The sequence below is a fragment of the Lygodium microphyllum genome, chromosome 27 (assembly GCF_053477565.2).
Source record: "Lygodium microphyllum isolate KBCC chromosome 27, Lygodium_microphyllum_v1.1.10, whole genome shotgun sequence".
In the NCBI taxonomy this organism is placed as follows: Eukaryota; Viridiplantae; Streptophyta; class Polypodiopsida; order Schizaeales; family Lygodiaceae; genus Lygodium; species Lygodium microphyllum.
In genome coordinates this window covers 37,957,495-37,974,409 of record NC_141161.1, presented here as the reverse complement: position 1 = coordinate 37,974,409, position 16,915 = coordinate 37,957,495, and the positions used below count along the sequence as shown (strand labels likewise).

The following is a 16,915-nucleotide window of genomic DNA, read 5'->3' as shown; positions in this document are numbered from 1 at the left end:
CCTTGAAGATCTTTCGACAAATTACAACATTCCACCTTCTTCTCTTCTCTCTCAATTCAAGAGCTCGACTTTGTCTTTCCCAAAACTCTTGTGATCAAATCTGAAAGTCTTTTGTGTATCTTGCCTATATCTTAATTCAAGAATTTATTTTTCTCATTCGACTTGAAACTAAACTCTTCTTGATAATTATTTTATCTTTAGTTCTCCCATCTCAAAGCATCCTTGCGGCAAGCGACTTTCAGAACCCCCCACGCGAATCCTGTTCGACACTTGGTGAACCCGAGGTGAAAGCGTCGCTTCTAATTGTCAAGATGGGTGACTCTTCAAATACTCAATACTCCACCCACTTCATCATCAAGTGCTTCTTCCTTTTTGACTGATGAGATGAAGAATTTATTGTAAACTCTTTCTTCAACCATTATGATGCAGAATGAGCAAATGGAGTTATCGATGTAGCAACAACAACAATTACATTAGCAAAAATTGAATCAACAACGAATGTTGCATCAAGAACAAGAGCATACACATGGTGCAACCAAAGCAATTGAGGCTGTGGTAAGTGAGCGCAAATTATTTGATGGTCGGAATGTCTCAGCCTATCTTAAAGCTTTTGAAAGCTAGATGCACTTTTTCAGAGTTCCTACCAATTGGAGCAACTATTTCCTACGACTTGTCACGCCTGCTTTGTGGGTCAGAGTGACTGATTTATTTGTGCAAGATTCAAACTAGAATGTTTTCAAGAAGGTGCTCAAAGATGAATATTTTCTAAAAGATTATGGTATTGCAATACAGAAGACATTCAGAGAATGTGTCTATCTGCCCAACAAAGGACTTGTTGCTTCCGAGTTATTGCGCAAGTTTGAAGAATGTTACAACTAGTTTGATGTACTTGAGCAAAGAGCCCTAAACTCAAAGAAAGTGGAGTTATTCTTGCAAGCGACTGATCCTACACTTCAGGACGAGTTGGCTGAGCTTCTTGAAGACCATACACAACCTATGGGATTGAAAACAGATTGGCAAGATGTTGTTGATGTGGTTTTCACATTGATGAAGAGGCGGAGATGGAAGGCTCGCTTACAGAATGGTTTGCAAACACCTCTAGCGATGTCATCTCCTACCTTGACTTCTCCTACTTCTCATGTTGCTCCTTCCACTTCTTCTCCTATTTCTTATCATATGTCTATGCCTACTTCTATGCCTATGTCTATTTCTATTGCGGTTGTCAGACCATCTGCAAAATCGACTCTTGAAGATATGATGGAGGAAATTTTAAAGAACTTAAAAGACCTTCAAAACAAGATGACTAGAAGGGAGCATCAATTGCCAACTCCAGTTTTAGACCCAACTTCATCTACCCCTACAAATTCTTCCATGATGGTGAAATCTCAGGGAATTGAAGCGCTTGTTGAGGAGAAGCGAAAAAGAGATGAAAGTACAAGAATTTCAAAAAGCTGGAAGTACAAGAAGATCAAAAAGTCTCGAAGACAAAGGATCTGAAGCTGGAAAAGCAACTTGGATTCAAGCTGCTTTCTGACATTGAGATGACAATGGACTTGAAGAAGATTGAGAAGAATGATTCTGATGGTGAGAAGATTACTGATGGTCTCTATGATGGGATGTCATGCTCAGATACTATGGAGGATCTTTCATCATTGCTGAAAACTGAAAATCAAGAGTTGTCATATGTCTTACAGGTCAATTCTCTGCCAATGAATTACGAATTTACTGATTTCATGCAACAATAAAATTTGGGTGCTGAGAATTCTTAGCAAATAGTGTTCTTTGTTGAAATATTTCAGCAAGAAGATTTACAGAGTGCCGATTTACAGCAGCAAACAGGATTTACAGCTGAAGTAAGTTGTGAACCTCACTATTGGGCTGTTTATTTGCAGTCTGAAAAAGATATGACTGGTTTTTTTCAGTTAAAAGAGTTGGGTGTTTTTTATACACAACAAAATTTGTGTTTTCTAGGGTATTTGCAGCAAGAGCTAAAAATTGCACGTTGTAGCAAAGAAACTAGAGTACATAGACCAAAAGGTCAGATTACCTTTGGACAGTGTTGATGATTTGCCAATGATGGATATGAATAAGATTGAAGTCATAGGATGGTCTGATGATCTACCAGTCAAAGAAGATCTAGATTCTATGATGATCTACGACAAGCCACTGGATGCAGAGATGATCTATGAAAACTTACATACTTTGATTATTCCCTATGATCCAGGAGGATGTTGTGATAACCTATGTCAACTTACATACTTGTCATATTACCCAAATGATTACCCATATGATCTTGGTGGGAACAATGTTATAATTGATAAACAAGTTGGCACATGCCGAAGGATGTGTAGGTTTGGACGGGATGGATGTTGTGGTATTGCACGTTCACACAAGAAAAAATTATAGAATCTCTACAGGATCTATAGGAAATGTGACTGGTTTACTAGAATACTCTGAAATCTCTAGTATCATGTTTAGATGACTTAATTCCCACTTTAGATGGATCCAAACATATATTGTGACTTATTTTGAAGGGAATAAGTCGTCCAAGACAAAAGATGGAGAAAAATAGCACGATTTACAAAAATCAATATTTTTCATCTATTTTTGATGGATTTTTGCAATTATGTGCCTTTGCTAACTTGTCGACCAGATGCATTTTAATCGTTTTGAGTACCCAGACGACTATATTCAGAGTTCATATGCCAAAGTTATGATCCAAACAAGTTGCAAACAAAATTAGGGCAAAAGAAACGAAAATAGTGAAAAGTAGTAAAAAAACATAAGCTTTAAAGCTGAACGCCTTAAGCTTTTATGAGTGGAAGGGAGTGGAGAAAAACTATAAAAGGGAGGACACATTTAAGATTTTTTTTTTCTCATTCGACTTGAAACTAAACTCTTCTTGATAATTATTTTATGTTAAGTTCTCCCATCTCAAAGCGTCCTTGCAGTGAGCGACTTTCACGAAACCCCCCCGCACGAATCTCGCTCGACAACGCCTTGCTCATTTCTAAGGTTTGATCTTTTTCCTATTGCCAAAAGTAGCTGGAGATTGTGGTAATTACTTTGTATTCTCTTCAAAGAATAGGAATCTAAATCTGCAACCTTACTGGTGAGCTTTCAATGGTACCTTCTCTACATTTATCTCAATAATTCCACCAACTATTGCATTCATATATAAGATAATCAATAATATAGGTAACTTTAGGGAAGGACTCTTGCCTATTTTGCCATTGATGAAGGACTTCAAAATACCCCACCTAAGCCATTGATGAGGACTTTAGGGAAGGACTCGAGCTTGTTTCACCATTGGTGGGGACTTTAGGGAAGGGCTAAAAGTCCCCACAATCCAAATTTACCTCTCTCTAGACCCACCTTGTTGCGTCTCAACCTATCTAGGGATCTTTATCCTTTCTCTTCCTCATGTTATCTTCTTCTTTTAGTAAGTTTTCATTCTTTTATCACCTTCTTGGTCTTTCTTCACATGATGCGAGCATGGACACTTTTTTTAGCCCTTAGATAAGGCTTTTACCCCTATTCACATGCTAGATTATCCACTAGTCTAACCAACAAGCATAAATAAGAACACATGTGCACATATATAAAAAAGGTCCACACATGTGCATATTTTTCACATACATGAACAAAAATATTACTCCATGGGCCTTAACACATAACGCCAAAAAAACAAATCACTCCCAATGTAGTATAAAACAAAAGAAATGTACAACCATACATACTTACTATGCTCTATACAAATATAGTAGGCCCAAGAGAAACATAAACGAAAAACCTCACTTCAGATAAACACAAATCACTATGGGCTTTATACACATAAATATCCCTAGTCACATAAAAAGCTCTCTTCTTATCCTATCATCTCACATTAAAACATGAGTCTACTCTCAACCAAATACTCGTATACCACTCTCTCAATGAAAATTTGATGCTCAATTCCTTACACTAAGGCCCACTAGATGGGGCACCTTTTCGACCCTTGTGAACTTATCAAAACACGCTTTTTGTTGTACAACATACTCAAGCACATCATGTCTTAAAGATAATGTATATCTAGATTATGCAGTGCACATCAATTCATACAAAACTCACTTGAGGGATATGAATGCATTTGAATATGTTTTGTTAAACACATTTTGTTGTGTTAGTACATCATCCATATGCACACATAGGATTCTTTGATTTAACTTTATGTCCACTGTGCTCTAAAGCTGATCCCTCAGTGAAAAAATGTAACTCCACTCCACTTACCTCCCTCGGGGGGTTCACTATATATATATTCTCTATATAACGTGCGTTCATAGCCTATTTATAAATATCCTAACCTGTGAATTTTTCTTGAATAAAACACAACCCTTTTCTATTAAATCTGTAAGTAACCCCTTTATATGATACCCTTTTGTATGTAAAAAATGTGTAAAAATGGTGTTTTAAAAACCCCTTATTTTGAACTCACGTTATACCTCCTCTCCCCGTGTTGGTGAACTTTTTGAATCCAACTTCTCCTTATTTCAATCTATACATTCATTCAATCTCGGCCAACAAAGTTACATATACTATGAAAATCAAAGTCAGACAAGGTCCAAAATCCTAGCCTATCAAGAACTGTAGTTTTATTGGACTATCAAAACACAAAACCACTGATTGCACATGCAAAGGAGGTTTGAAAACCTACCTACCCTAAGCAAACTTAAGGGCTTTTATAGTTTTACAAAACCATGTAACAATGTGTCCTTCTTCGCACCTTTGCCTTGAAAGTTAGCCAAGACTTCATTAAGTCCCGATTCTCTTCTTTTGTGTTTATGTGAGGTTGAGCTTGCCTCACTTTACACGTATGCATTCTCTCGTGAGTTGCTCTCCTCCACTGCCACATCCTGCAAGTCAAGTTGGCTCATGATCTTTTGAGCCAAGCCCCATGCATTGACTTGCATACAGAGTAAGATAGCAACGTGGTATGACAACTACTTATGTTTAGTGGGATTAAATGAAAGTAGAATATTTATTAATTTAATAAAGAACTTTAATTGGTCATAAGATTCATATTCCCCCAGAGATTCACAATTCTTAGCTCGGGAAGTACATCTTTTTCATTGCATCGCTAAAATTTAAAGTTCTTGCTGAAAGATGTAGCTTGCATTTTTATTGTAGACACTTTATCAATCATAACACAAACATACTTGAGAAGAGAAACAATGAAAGTGGCATTTGACCAATCCTATTTGAGCCCTGGATCGATATTGTTCGTGAATCATTGTTAGAATTATTGAGACTTATGATAGAGAGCCAGAGTCATCACGTTCAAACACTTAAAAAAATGTGTTATTATGCATTTTGGCAAAATCTATTGATGTGTAATCGGGCTGGGGAGCCCCAAATTGAGGGGTTTGAACCTTCATTCAATCCAATTAGACATCAAAGGCATTTCCAAATACCATAGTGTGAAGTGGATTTAGAAGGGGTGTTACCGTTCAAACTTCAGTGTTCACCTACCTATATGGGAGCAAACCCCAAGGTTACAAGGGCGCATTAAAAGCCAATGGTCCCATTGTGACCGTTTGTTATTCAATCGAGAAACGCATATTATTTGGAATTCGACAGACCAAGCGTTGGCAAACCATTTCGTTTCCCTCCTCTCTCTCCCTCTCTCTCATATATATGAGCGTTTGCTTCCCACCTTAGCGGTATACGTGACACCTTCTTGCTCTCTGATTTGTGGCGTTACCAGTTCATGATCAGCAAGCAAGCCTGCATCTCTATACATCGGACGAGCCGTCTGGTTGGCCCATGAGGTGAGAACGAGCTTCTTCTCCGTTTTGCTGGATGGTTTCATCTCCTTCTGTCGTAGCGCAGACATTAGAGAGAGAGAGAGAGAGAGAGAGAGAGAGAGAGAGAGAGAGAGTTGTGTGGATGCTCATTAATGTCGAGAACGTGGTGAACATAATCTGGGTTTTTAATAGAGAACAATCTGCCGTGAAGAAGCTGAACCGCACTTCCAATAGAAAGCAATCTGCTGATAGTGATAAGGGTAGAGTCTGCGTTGCAAGGAGGTGATGATAGCGTGTGCCTAATTGAAGCACGATTGGTGTTATGTATATGCAGGACTAGATCACTGTAAGGACCTGCGATCGGCGAAGGAGAGAGGACGATCGAAGCTGGTATCATCATAACAACCCAATTAAGCTGGGAGTACAAGAGTAATATCATGTGTCTCCCGACGAGTGTGTGCAAGTGCGCGTGCTGCGCCGTGTTTCTGCTGGTGATAGCGCTGGCGGTGATAGCTGGGACATCCTGGATCCACCATGCCGCCCACACGTGCATCGCCGGGCACTCATTGGCCGGACCGTGTGGACGTGGCGGCCACGCATTGGCCCCTTCTCCTTCCCAGTTGGGCTCCATGGGGCCTTCTTCCTCGTCCGATCCCAGCCTCTCCATTCGGAAAATCTTACCTTAAGCATATCTCTCTCCGCCATCCTCCTCATCTGTTCCCAGCTTCCGTATTCGGGAAATCTTGCCATAACCAATGTAGCCTCTTTGTCTCCTGCGTGTATGCCCGTATGATTCACACAACATGAGATTGTTGGATCTCTATCGGGTCAATGTACCTCCAGTTGGGTGCGACAGATAGTCTCATCCTGCTGTTTCAGCCGTGCAGGTGAATTTTTTGGCCTCGTGACAAGGGAGTCACATTTTGAATGTAATTTCTGTGTAAGATGCAACTTTCTCATGTAATACAGTGAAAGCATAAAGGATGCCATAAGCTTTTCACGCAAGCCATTACCTTGCAAACCCTGATCATCAAAACGACAAGAAACCTTTGATTCAATCCTATTGCAAAAAAAAAAGTAGACACTAGAGATTTTCCGGCCATTCCATTGACACTTTCTGATCCTCCCATCATTTCAATTTATGCCTCGTGGAGAGTTTAAAGAATACCCACTAGATTTGTGGCCTTAGTCTATATCTTTTAGATTCTCAATCAAATTAATGGATTGTTGATTGTCTTCTTACCTAAAATACATATAAAAGTTTTGTGACTTAGTTTGCCACAGCAAAGAGATAATAAAAACTTCTAAAGCTCTCATATAGCATTGCCTTTTAGGGCATATGTGCTTATTTAACACAGCCGTGACAAGGTGATGCACGTTACATAAGACAGCCGTGACAAGGTGATGCGTCCCAAAAGAAATAACCAGATTGCCTTATAGTTAAGTAATTCACTTGGAAGCATGTGTGTTGGGGATATTTTCCTTTTCAAGATGGAAGAGTTTATTTTAGAAACTCGGAGAATAAGGGTATCTCTCTGTCTCTCTATATCTGCCCCTGCCTTTCTTCTGTCTTTGTAGCTGACTAGTGCTCCCTCTGTACCTGATCACTGCAACTCGGACATGACAGAAAGATCTGTAGTTGAAGTGAGCACTATGTTGATTGCTTCTCTTAACAACTAGGCTGTTGCACCACCACCTGAGACCAGTGCAGCTCGGATATGAAAGAGAGATCTGTAGTTGAGGAATGGGCAGCCTTTCTTCTGTCTTTGTAGCTGACCAGTGCTGCCTCTGTACCTGATCAGTGCAACTCGGACATGACAGAAAGATCTGTAGTTGAAGTGAGCACTATGTTGATTGCTTCTCTTAACAACTAGGCTGTTACACCACCACCTGAGACCAGTGCAGCTCGGACATGAAAGAGAGATCTGTAGTTGAGGAGTGAGAACTATGTTGATTCTGAGATCCTTCAACTAACGAAAGACAGCCTGTTAAAGGAAAGGTACACAAAAGGTGCGGAAGGATGCTCAGTTGAAATAGCTGCAATTGACATGACTAATTGTAGCATGTCATGTAATGCACCACAATGCGAGAAGAAAATGTTGGTTACAATGGTTGTGCGCTTATCCCCCCTTATATACCCCCCCCCCCCCCCCCCCCCCCCCCCCCCACCCACCCCCCTGAGGAAGCTCAATGTCCTCATTGAGCGGGAGTGGGACTTGTTGACTCATAATTCGGGGGTCTTAATCCACTCCTAGTGAGTAGATGAGTGTCTAAACCCGCTAAGTGCCTTATCCACTGACTCCATACAGGTGTGAGATAAGGTCTTTGTTTATTTTTGAACAGAAAACAGACAATTCCTAGACCTAAAGTTGCCTTGCCCACTGACTCGATTACAGATGTGGAGCTAAGGACTTTTTGAAGAAGGTTGAATTCTTTTCTCCGCTCTGCCCACTTCTCACTCACAATTTGTGAGGCAGATGATCCACTGACTCGATACAGGTGTGAGATAAGGTCTTTGTTTATTTTTGAACAGAAAATAGACAATTCCTAGACCTAAAGTTGCCTTACAGATGTGGAGCTAAGGACTTTTTGAAGAAGGTTGAATTCTTTTCTCTGCTCTGTCCACTTCTCACTTACAATTTGCGAGGCAGATGATCACTCTTGTGGTAACGGTGGATGATACAGATCAGGATTTTCTCGCTCGTTGTAGAATTGAAGTAGAAGCTTGCGAGCATGCTCGATGACCAGTGGTTCTGCCACCCAAGAAGCTTCTTTCATTGGTTGATTCTTCCACTTGATGTGAAACTCCGGGTGCTTGCCGATGAAATGCGTCTCCAGAATGGTCTCCGGCTCGAAGGGAAACTGAGCAAGTTGTGCTGGAAGAGGTCGTTGTCGCCCGAACCGGGTATCTGCATGGAACCGCCGGAGTAGTTGAATGTGGAGGTTTGCTGATGAAATCCGTCTCCAGAATGATCTCCGACTCGAAGGGAAGCTGAGCAAGTTGTGCTCGAAGAGGTCGTTGTTGCCCGAACTGGGTATCTGCATGGAACCGCCGGAGTAGTTGAATGTGGAAGGCATCATGGATGAGTATATTTGACGGCAGCTGGATCTTGTACGTGACGTCGTTGAGTCTGGTGATGACTTTGTATGGCCCGTAGTACCTGTTGTTGAACTTTGGGGTGAGGTTTTTGGGTAAGTCAATGTTTTTGGAGCTGACCAGCACCAAATCTCCAGGGAAGACCTCTTTGCATTGTATCTCTTGGCGATGAGTATTTTGTTGTTGCGCAGACTTTCTTGGGCCACCAGCATTTGTTGTTTCCATTTCAACAAGAACTCTTCGACATCTGGATCTTCGACATACTGTTTACCCCGTTGCCAAGGCCAGAGGGGTGATTACTTCTTTACCTATTGCTACCTCGAAGGGGGTGAAATCAGTAGAACTGTGCAGGGTAGCATTACAATGGAACTCCAGGATGTCGAGGTATTAAGCCTCGGCTCGGACATAGTTGCGGATGTAGTCTTCGATGCCTTGGTTGAGTCTCTCTGTCTGCCCATCTCTTTGAGGATGAAATGCCGACGAGAAGCGGAAGCTGAGTATCCATCAATTTGAAAAGCTCCTGTCACATGTTGTTGAGGAATCGGGGGGATCTCGATCGGATACTATGGCTAGAGGCAACCCATGATACTTGAAGACCCTGGAAAAGAATAACTTTGTCACCTTCGGAGCAGTGATCGGTGGCTCGGTGGCTATGAAGTGAGCCTGTTTGGAGAGGTAGTCCACCACCACAAAGATTGCCGTGCAGCCATGCGACTTAGGCAAGTCGGTGATGAAATCCATACTTACCACATCCCAGGGTCGGGATGGAATCGGCATCTGTTAAAGCTCTCCTGTTGGCTTTATCCTCTGAGTCTTCACCATTTGACATGTCGGGCAGGTGCGTACATATTCGGTGACGTCCTTCCACATCTTGGGCCAGTAGAAAAATCTTTTCAGGCGATCAAAGGTCCTTGTCTGACCAGAATGACCCAAGATGCGACTATCGTGGCATTCCCATAAGATCTGATTTTCGAGTTCGTCATTCTTGGATACATACATGGCTCCTTGGTAGTAGATAATCCCATTTCTGACTTCATACATTCCCCATGGAGTAGTGCCTGCTTCAATCTTCTTCAGAAGTTGCTGGTCTTCTTCATTTCCATCCATTTTCTCTCGCACTTGGGCCCCAAATCTGCCTTCGGCGACAGTGATGGCTTGTAGTTCAGCTTGTCGATACAAAGCATTCGGCATTTTGTTGGAAGAGCCGGGTTTGTGAATAATCTCTATGTCAAATTTTGCCAAAAAATCTTGCCATCGGGCCTGATTCGGTGATAGCTTTGGCCGAGTCTGGAAATACTTGAGGGAAATATTGTCTGTATAAACTTTTGTTGGCTTGTCTTGTACATAGTGCCTCCATTTCCTCAAGCAATGCACTACTGCATACATCTCTTTCTCATGAGTTGCCCACTTTCTCTCCGTTGGGTCCAACTTCTTTGACTCGTAACATACTGGATGCCCATCTTGCATGAGCACACCACCTATGGCATAACTTGACACATCAGTATGGAGCTCAAAAGGGCGTGAGAAATCTGCCATCTTCAAAACTGGGGCTTGAATCATAATGCTTTTTAGTTGCTCAAAGGCCTGCTGCTCTCATTCTGTCCATTGGAACGTAGTTGAGTTGGAGGTCAGATCTGTCAGCGGGGCAGTAATCTTACTGTATCCTTGAATGAACCTTCGGCAGAAGACTGTAAATCCCAAAAATTCCCTCACTTGACTTACCTTGCGGGGAGCCTCCCAATTCTTTACTGCTTGGACCTTCTTCGGGTCTATGGCAATGCCATTTTCTTTTACTAGATAGCCCAAAAATTCTATCTCTTGTACAGCAAACTCACATTTTTCGAGCTTGACGAACAATTGATTGTCCTGGAGCCGAGTAAAGACCTCCAGGTGCTGTACATGATCTTTCAATGTTCTGCTGTAAATGAGCACATTATCAATATATATGATCACAAAATCATCAAGATAATCGATGAATATCTTGTCCATGAGCCACAAAAAGTAGCTGGTGCATTCGTGAGCCCTTCTGGCATGACCAACCATTCATAGCTTCCATATTGGCTTCTCAAAGCCGTCTTCACTTCGTCCCCTTCTGTTATTCTGATTTGGTGGTACCTTGACCTCAAGTCAATTCTACTGAAGTAGCGTGCTCCTTGCAGCCGATCCAGCAATTCATCTACCACCGGAACAGGGTACCTATTTCTCACTGTAGATTTATTGAGAGCTCTGTAATTTGTATATAGACGAAGAGACCCATCCTTTTTCTTGACAAATAAGATTGGAGCTCCATAAGGTGATCTACTAGGCTGAATGTGGCCTGATGCCTCCATTTCCCCTAGTTGTTTCTTCAATTCCACTAGCTCTGTTCCTGTTATCCTATAAGCTGGCCTGGCTGGCGGTTGCACTCCCGGTAAGAGATCGATTCGGTGATCAACACTCCTACGAGGCGGCAACCTTGTAGATAGCTTGTCGGGCATGACATCTTGGAACTTGTCCAGGACTTCTCGGACCCTTTCATCTCCTATCGTCCAGATGATCTGTTGAATCACTGGTTCTTCTTCGATGAGCCTCATCATACACAGCCTCAATTGCCCCCCATGCTTCAGTTCCTTTTCCAACTGCTTGGCAGTAATCTCCATGGGACCTTGGGCTTCCACTTGTACTCCTTGACTCTTCACTGTGGCCTGATCCGCCACTGCTTCCATCCCCTTTGCTCTCTCTGATTGCTCTTTTTCTGGTTGCTCCTTTGTTACTGCTTTCTGTACCCATACCTTTGCAGGACTCTCTTTCTCTGAGTTGCTTACATTCTGCACTTTGGTCACCACCAATCTAGCATCCATTGCATTGCCAGCCGGTGACTTGTTGTGGCCCTTGCTTTTAGTGCGAAAATATGGCACCCAAACCACTGATTGCGGGGCTTGCAAGTAATTTTTATTCTTCCTCATGCCCAATATTTGCACGACATGGTTGTCTATCCAATCCATGTCTAGGATGCCTTCAAAGTCGTCCATAGGGACCACTATAAAATCCAGGTTTGCCTGTCACTACCCAATTTGAATTGGGACGCCTTTGGCTAACTCGCAATACTTGTATTTCCCTTGTACAAACGATACCTCTAGCCCTTCGGCCCTTACTGGCTTTATACCTAGCCGGGCTGCTACTTGAGGTGATATGAAATTATGGGTGGCCCCTATGTCCACCATCATCGTCTGGGGGTGGTTCCCCAACTCCGCTTGAACGAACATGTTGCAAATGCTGGGAATAAAGGTTGGCATAGTCGTTGGAGGCTTGGCTCCCACTGCTCCTGCCTTTGCCTTAGGTTCCTACTCCTCTTCGTCTTCTATTTTCATTATCTAAATTATCGATCTTGATTCTTCTGCGTCTGCTTGAGCATAAGCAAATCTTGAGCCACTTGAAGAAGCTGCTCCTCTCGGACAATCCCTTGCGAAGTGCGGACCTCCGCATGTGTGACAAGCCAAAGGGCCTCCTCTTCCTTGCCCCATTCGACCCCCTCCTTCGTATCCTCCTCTGTTTGAGTTATTCCCTCGGCCGACCCCGGATGTGGTTGTTCTGGAACTGACAGAACTATTGGCTGGGTTTATCTCGGACCGAGTCTCAGTGTACTCCAGTCGGAGGGGTTGCTTGCCACTCCATCCACTATTCCCTTGCGTGTTGTTCTGGTAGGATCCCTGATTTTGTCTGTTTCTCCATGTTGAGTTGGGCTGAGCGGTGTTGCCTCCTTGTGAAGACCCACGATCTGCCCCTCCTTGTCTGCCATCATAATCCGTGAGCCTTTCAGCCATTGTCATGGCCTCCAACACACTTCTAGGCTCTTGCTTTTCTATTTCTCTTCGAGCCCATGGCTGCATTCCATACAGAAAACCATGCAGTTTGGTGGTTACGTCCATATCGGGTAGCTGCAGCATTAGAGACCTATACTTTTGCACATAGTCTCTCATTCAGCCCGCATTCTGCCTCAGATTTCTCCATTCGTCTCTGACCTTGAATGGTTCATTCTTCGGTACAAAATATTCCTTCATGCTTCTCTGCAACTCCTCCCATGTCAGCTTCTTGCCAAACTGCTCTTCCTCATACATCAGCCACTTCGAGGCATCACCCTCTAGTAGTTGTGCTACTACCAATCTTCTTCTTTTGCTTGACACTTTGAGTAACTTCATGTAGCCATCCACCTCTCTTATCCATCGGTTTAGGCTAACTGAGTCCCTCTCACCTTTGTATTTTTTTGGTGCTTGAGGCTTGTACTTTTTCATTTCATCGGATGAGGAGTCATCCTTTTCTTTCTTTTCTTTCCTTCGGCGCCTCCGATGAATCTCACCATCATTGTCTGTCTCGGCTTGAGCCTTCCCTAGTGCTTTGGGTAGCATGGTAGCCAGCAAGTCCATCATTTCTCACATGGCATCCATTGGGTCGGGTTTGTGCCGTGGCTCCTCTTCTTCGTGCATAGCAGTATCTATTTCATTCTCATGCTCTGTTCCATATCCTTCCCCAATCACCAGTTGAGGTTTGCTTGCCCCAATTCCGAGGGCCACCGAGATTTCATCTTGGTCATCTCGAATTCCACTCTTGTTCTTGTTGCGTCCACCCATGTTGATGAACCACAACTTTGCTAGCTTTCCAAAATCGCCCCTACGCCTGTTGAAGGACTAGCCCTCACGTGAGTTGAGCTCTGATACCAAGTGTAACGCACAAGGCGTGCGTAGCGTGCAACTTCCCACTTTGCGCTTATCCCCCCTCATACATATGAGGGGGGATAAGCGCACAACCATTGTAACCAACATTTTCTTCTCGCATTGCCTGGGTATTTCCCTTGCACTCGGGCCTTGCGCCAGTATAACAAGAGTGTTATTTCTTGCAATCGCAAAGTCTTCTTACAATCTACTTTCTTTCTAAGCAAAGTGCCTTTTTGTAAGCTAAAGGTGGGGAAAGACCGCGGGGGATCACGGTGAGAACCGTGGGTGAGAAACACAAAGTGGGAAGTTGCACGCTACGCACGCCTTGTGCGTTACACTTGGTATTAGAGCTCAACTCACGCGAGGGCTAGTCCTTCAACAGGCGTGGGAGTGATTTTGGAAAGCTAGCAAAGTTGTGGTTCATCAACATGGGTGGACGCAACAAGAACAAGAGTGGAATTTGAGATGATCGAGATGAAATCTCGGTGGCTCTCGGGATCGGGGCAAGCAGATCTCAACTGGTGATTGGGGAAGGATATGCAACCGAGCATGAGAATGAAATAGATACTGCTATGCACGAAGAGGAGCCACGACACGAACTTGACCCAATGGATGCCATGCGAGAAATGATGGACTTGCTGGCTACCATGCTACCCAAAGCACTGGGGAAGGCTCAAGCCGAGACAGACAATGATGGTGAGATTCATCAGAGGCGCCAAAGGAAAGAAAAGAAGAAACGGGACGACTCCTCATCCGATGAAATGGAAAAATACAAGTCTCAAGCACCAGAAAAATACAAAGGTGAGAGGGGCTTAGTTAGCCTCAACCGATGGATAAGAGAGGTGGATGGCTATATAAAGTTACTCAAAGTGTCAAGCAAAAGAAGAGGATTGGTGGTAGCACAGCTACTAGAGGGTGATGCCTCGAAGTGGCTGATGTATGAGGAAGAGCAGTTTGGCAGGAAGTTGACATGGAAGGAGTTGTAGAGAAGCATGAAGGAATATTTTGTGCCAAGAATGAACCATTCAAGGTCAGAGATGAATGGAGAAATCTGAGGCAGAATGCGGGTCGAATGAGAGACTATGTGCAAAAGTATAGGTCTCTAATGCTGCAGTTACCCGACATGGACGTAACCACCAAACTGCATGGTTTTCTGTATGGAATGCAGCCATGGGCTCGAAGAGAAATAGAAAAGCAGGAGCCTGGAAGTGTGTTGGAGGCCATGACAATGGCTGAAAGGCTCACGGATTATGATGGCAGACAAGGAGGGGCAGGTCGTGGGTCTTCACAAGGAGGCAACACCACTCAGTCCAATTCAATATGGGGAAACAGACAAAATCAGGGATCCTACCAGAACAACACGCAAGGAAATAGTGGATGGAGTGGCAAGCAATCCCTCCGACTGGAGTACACTGAGACTCGGTCCGAGACAACCCCAGCCAATAGTTCTGCCAGTTCTAGAACAACTACGTCCGGGGTCGGCCGAGGAAATAACTCAAACAGAGGAGGATACGGAGGAGGGGGTAGAATGGGGCAAGGAAGAGGAGGCCCTTTGGCTTGTCACACATGCGGAGGTCCGCACTTCGCAAGGGATTGTCCGAGGGGAGCAGCTTCTTCAAGTGGCTCAAGATTTGCTTATACTCAAGCAGACGCAGAAGGATCAAGACCGACAATTTAGATAACGGAGATAGAAGATGAAGAGAATGAGTGCGAACCTAAGGCAAAGGTAGGAGCAGTGGGGGCCAAGCCTCCGGCGACTATGCCAACCTTTATTTCCAGTATTTGCAACATGTTTGTTCAAGCTGAGTTGGGAAACCACCCCCAGACGATGATGGTGGACACAGGGGCTACCCATAATTTCATATCACCTCAAGTAGTAGCCCGGCTAGGTGTGAAGCCAGTAAGGGCCGAAGGGCTAGTGGTATTGTTTGTACAAGGGAAATACAAGTACTGCGAGTTAGCCAAAGGCGTCCCAATTCAAATTGGGCAGTGGCAAGCAAGCCTGGATTTTATAGTGGTCCCTATGGACGACTTTGAAGGCATCTTAGGCATGGATCGGATAGACAACCATGTCGTGCAAATATTGGGCATGAGGAAGAATAAAATTTACTTGTAAGCCCCGCAGTCAGTGGTTTGGGTGCCATATTTTCGCACTAAAAACAAGGGCCACAACAAGTCACCGGCCGGCAATGCAGAGGATGCTAGATTGGTGGTGACCAAAGTGCAGAATGTAAGCAACTCAGAGAAAGAGAGTCCTGCAAAGGTATGGGTGCATAAAGCAGTAACAAAGGAGCAACCAGAAGAAGAGCAATTGGAGAGAGCAAAGGGGATGGAAGCAGTGGTGGATCAGGCCACAGTGAAGAGTCAAGGAGTACAAGTGGAAGCCCAAGGTCCCATGGAGATTACTGCCAAGCAGCTGGAAAAGAAACTGAAGCATGGGGGGCAGTTGAGACTGTGTATGATGAGGCTCATCGAAGAAGAACCAGTGATTCAACAGATCATCTGGACGATAGGAGATGAAAGGGTCCGAGAAGTCCTGGACAAGTTTCAAGATGTCATGCCCGACAAGCTACCTATAGGGTTGCCGCCTCGCAGGAGTGTTGATCACCGAATCGATCTCTTGCCGGGAGTGCAACCGCTAGCCAGGCCAGCTTATAGGATGACAAGAACGGAGCTGGTGGAATTGAAGAAACAACTAGGGAAAATGGAGGCATCAGGCCACATTCAGCCTAATAGATCACCTTATGGAGCTCCAATCTTATTTGTCGAGAAAAATGATGGGTCTCTTCGTCTATGTACAGATTACAGAGCTCTCAATAAATCTACAGTGAGAAATAGGTACCATGTTCCGGTGGTAGATGAATTGCTGGATCGGCTGCAAGGAGCACGCTACTTCAGTAGAATTGACTTGAGATCAGGGTACCACCAAATCAGGATAGCAGAAGGGGACGAAGTGAAGACAGCTTTCAGAAGCTGATATGGAAGCTATGAATGGTTGGTCATGCCAGAAGGGCTCACAAATGCACCAGCACTTTTTGTGAGCTCATGGACAAGATATTCATCGATTATCTTGTTGATTTTGTGATCATATATATTGATGATGTGCTCATTTACAGTAGAACATTGGAAGATCATGTACAGTACCTGGAGAAGGTCTTTACTCGGCTCCGGGACAATCAATTGTTCGTCAAGCCAGAAAAATGTGAGTTTGCTGTACAAGAGATAGAATTTTTGGGCTGTCTAGTAAAAGAAAATGGCATTGCCATAGACCCGAAGAAGGTCCAACCAGTGAAGAATTGGGAGGCTCCCCGCAAGGTAAGTCAAGTGCGGGAATTTTTGGGATT

At 43.7% G+C, this 16,915-nt stretch overlaps 1 long non-coding RNA gene across 1 annotated transcript in view; it reads left to right on the top strand.

Annotated features, from left to right (window-relative positions):
• Window positions 1–5,615: 5,615 nt before the first annotated feature.
• LOC148012223 (uncharacterized) overlaps window positions 5,616–16,915 on the top strand; it is a 37,736-nt gene continuing 26,436 nt past the window's right edge. Inside the window, exons 1-2 of the long non-coding RNA XR_015689137.1 lie at window positions 5,616–5,807; window positions 6,118–6,670. This is a non-coding gene — a long non-coding RNA (uncharacterized LOC148012223). The remainder of the gene's footprint in view (window positions 5,808–6,117; window positions 6,671–16,915) is intronic.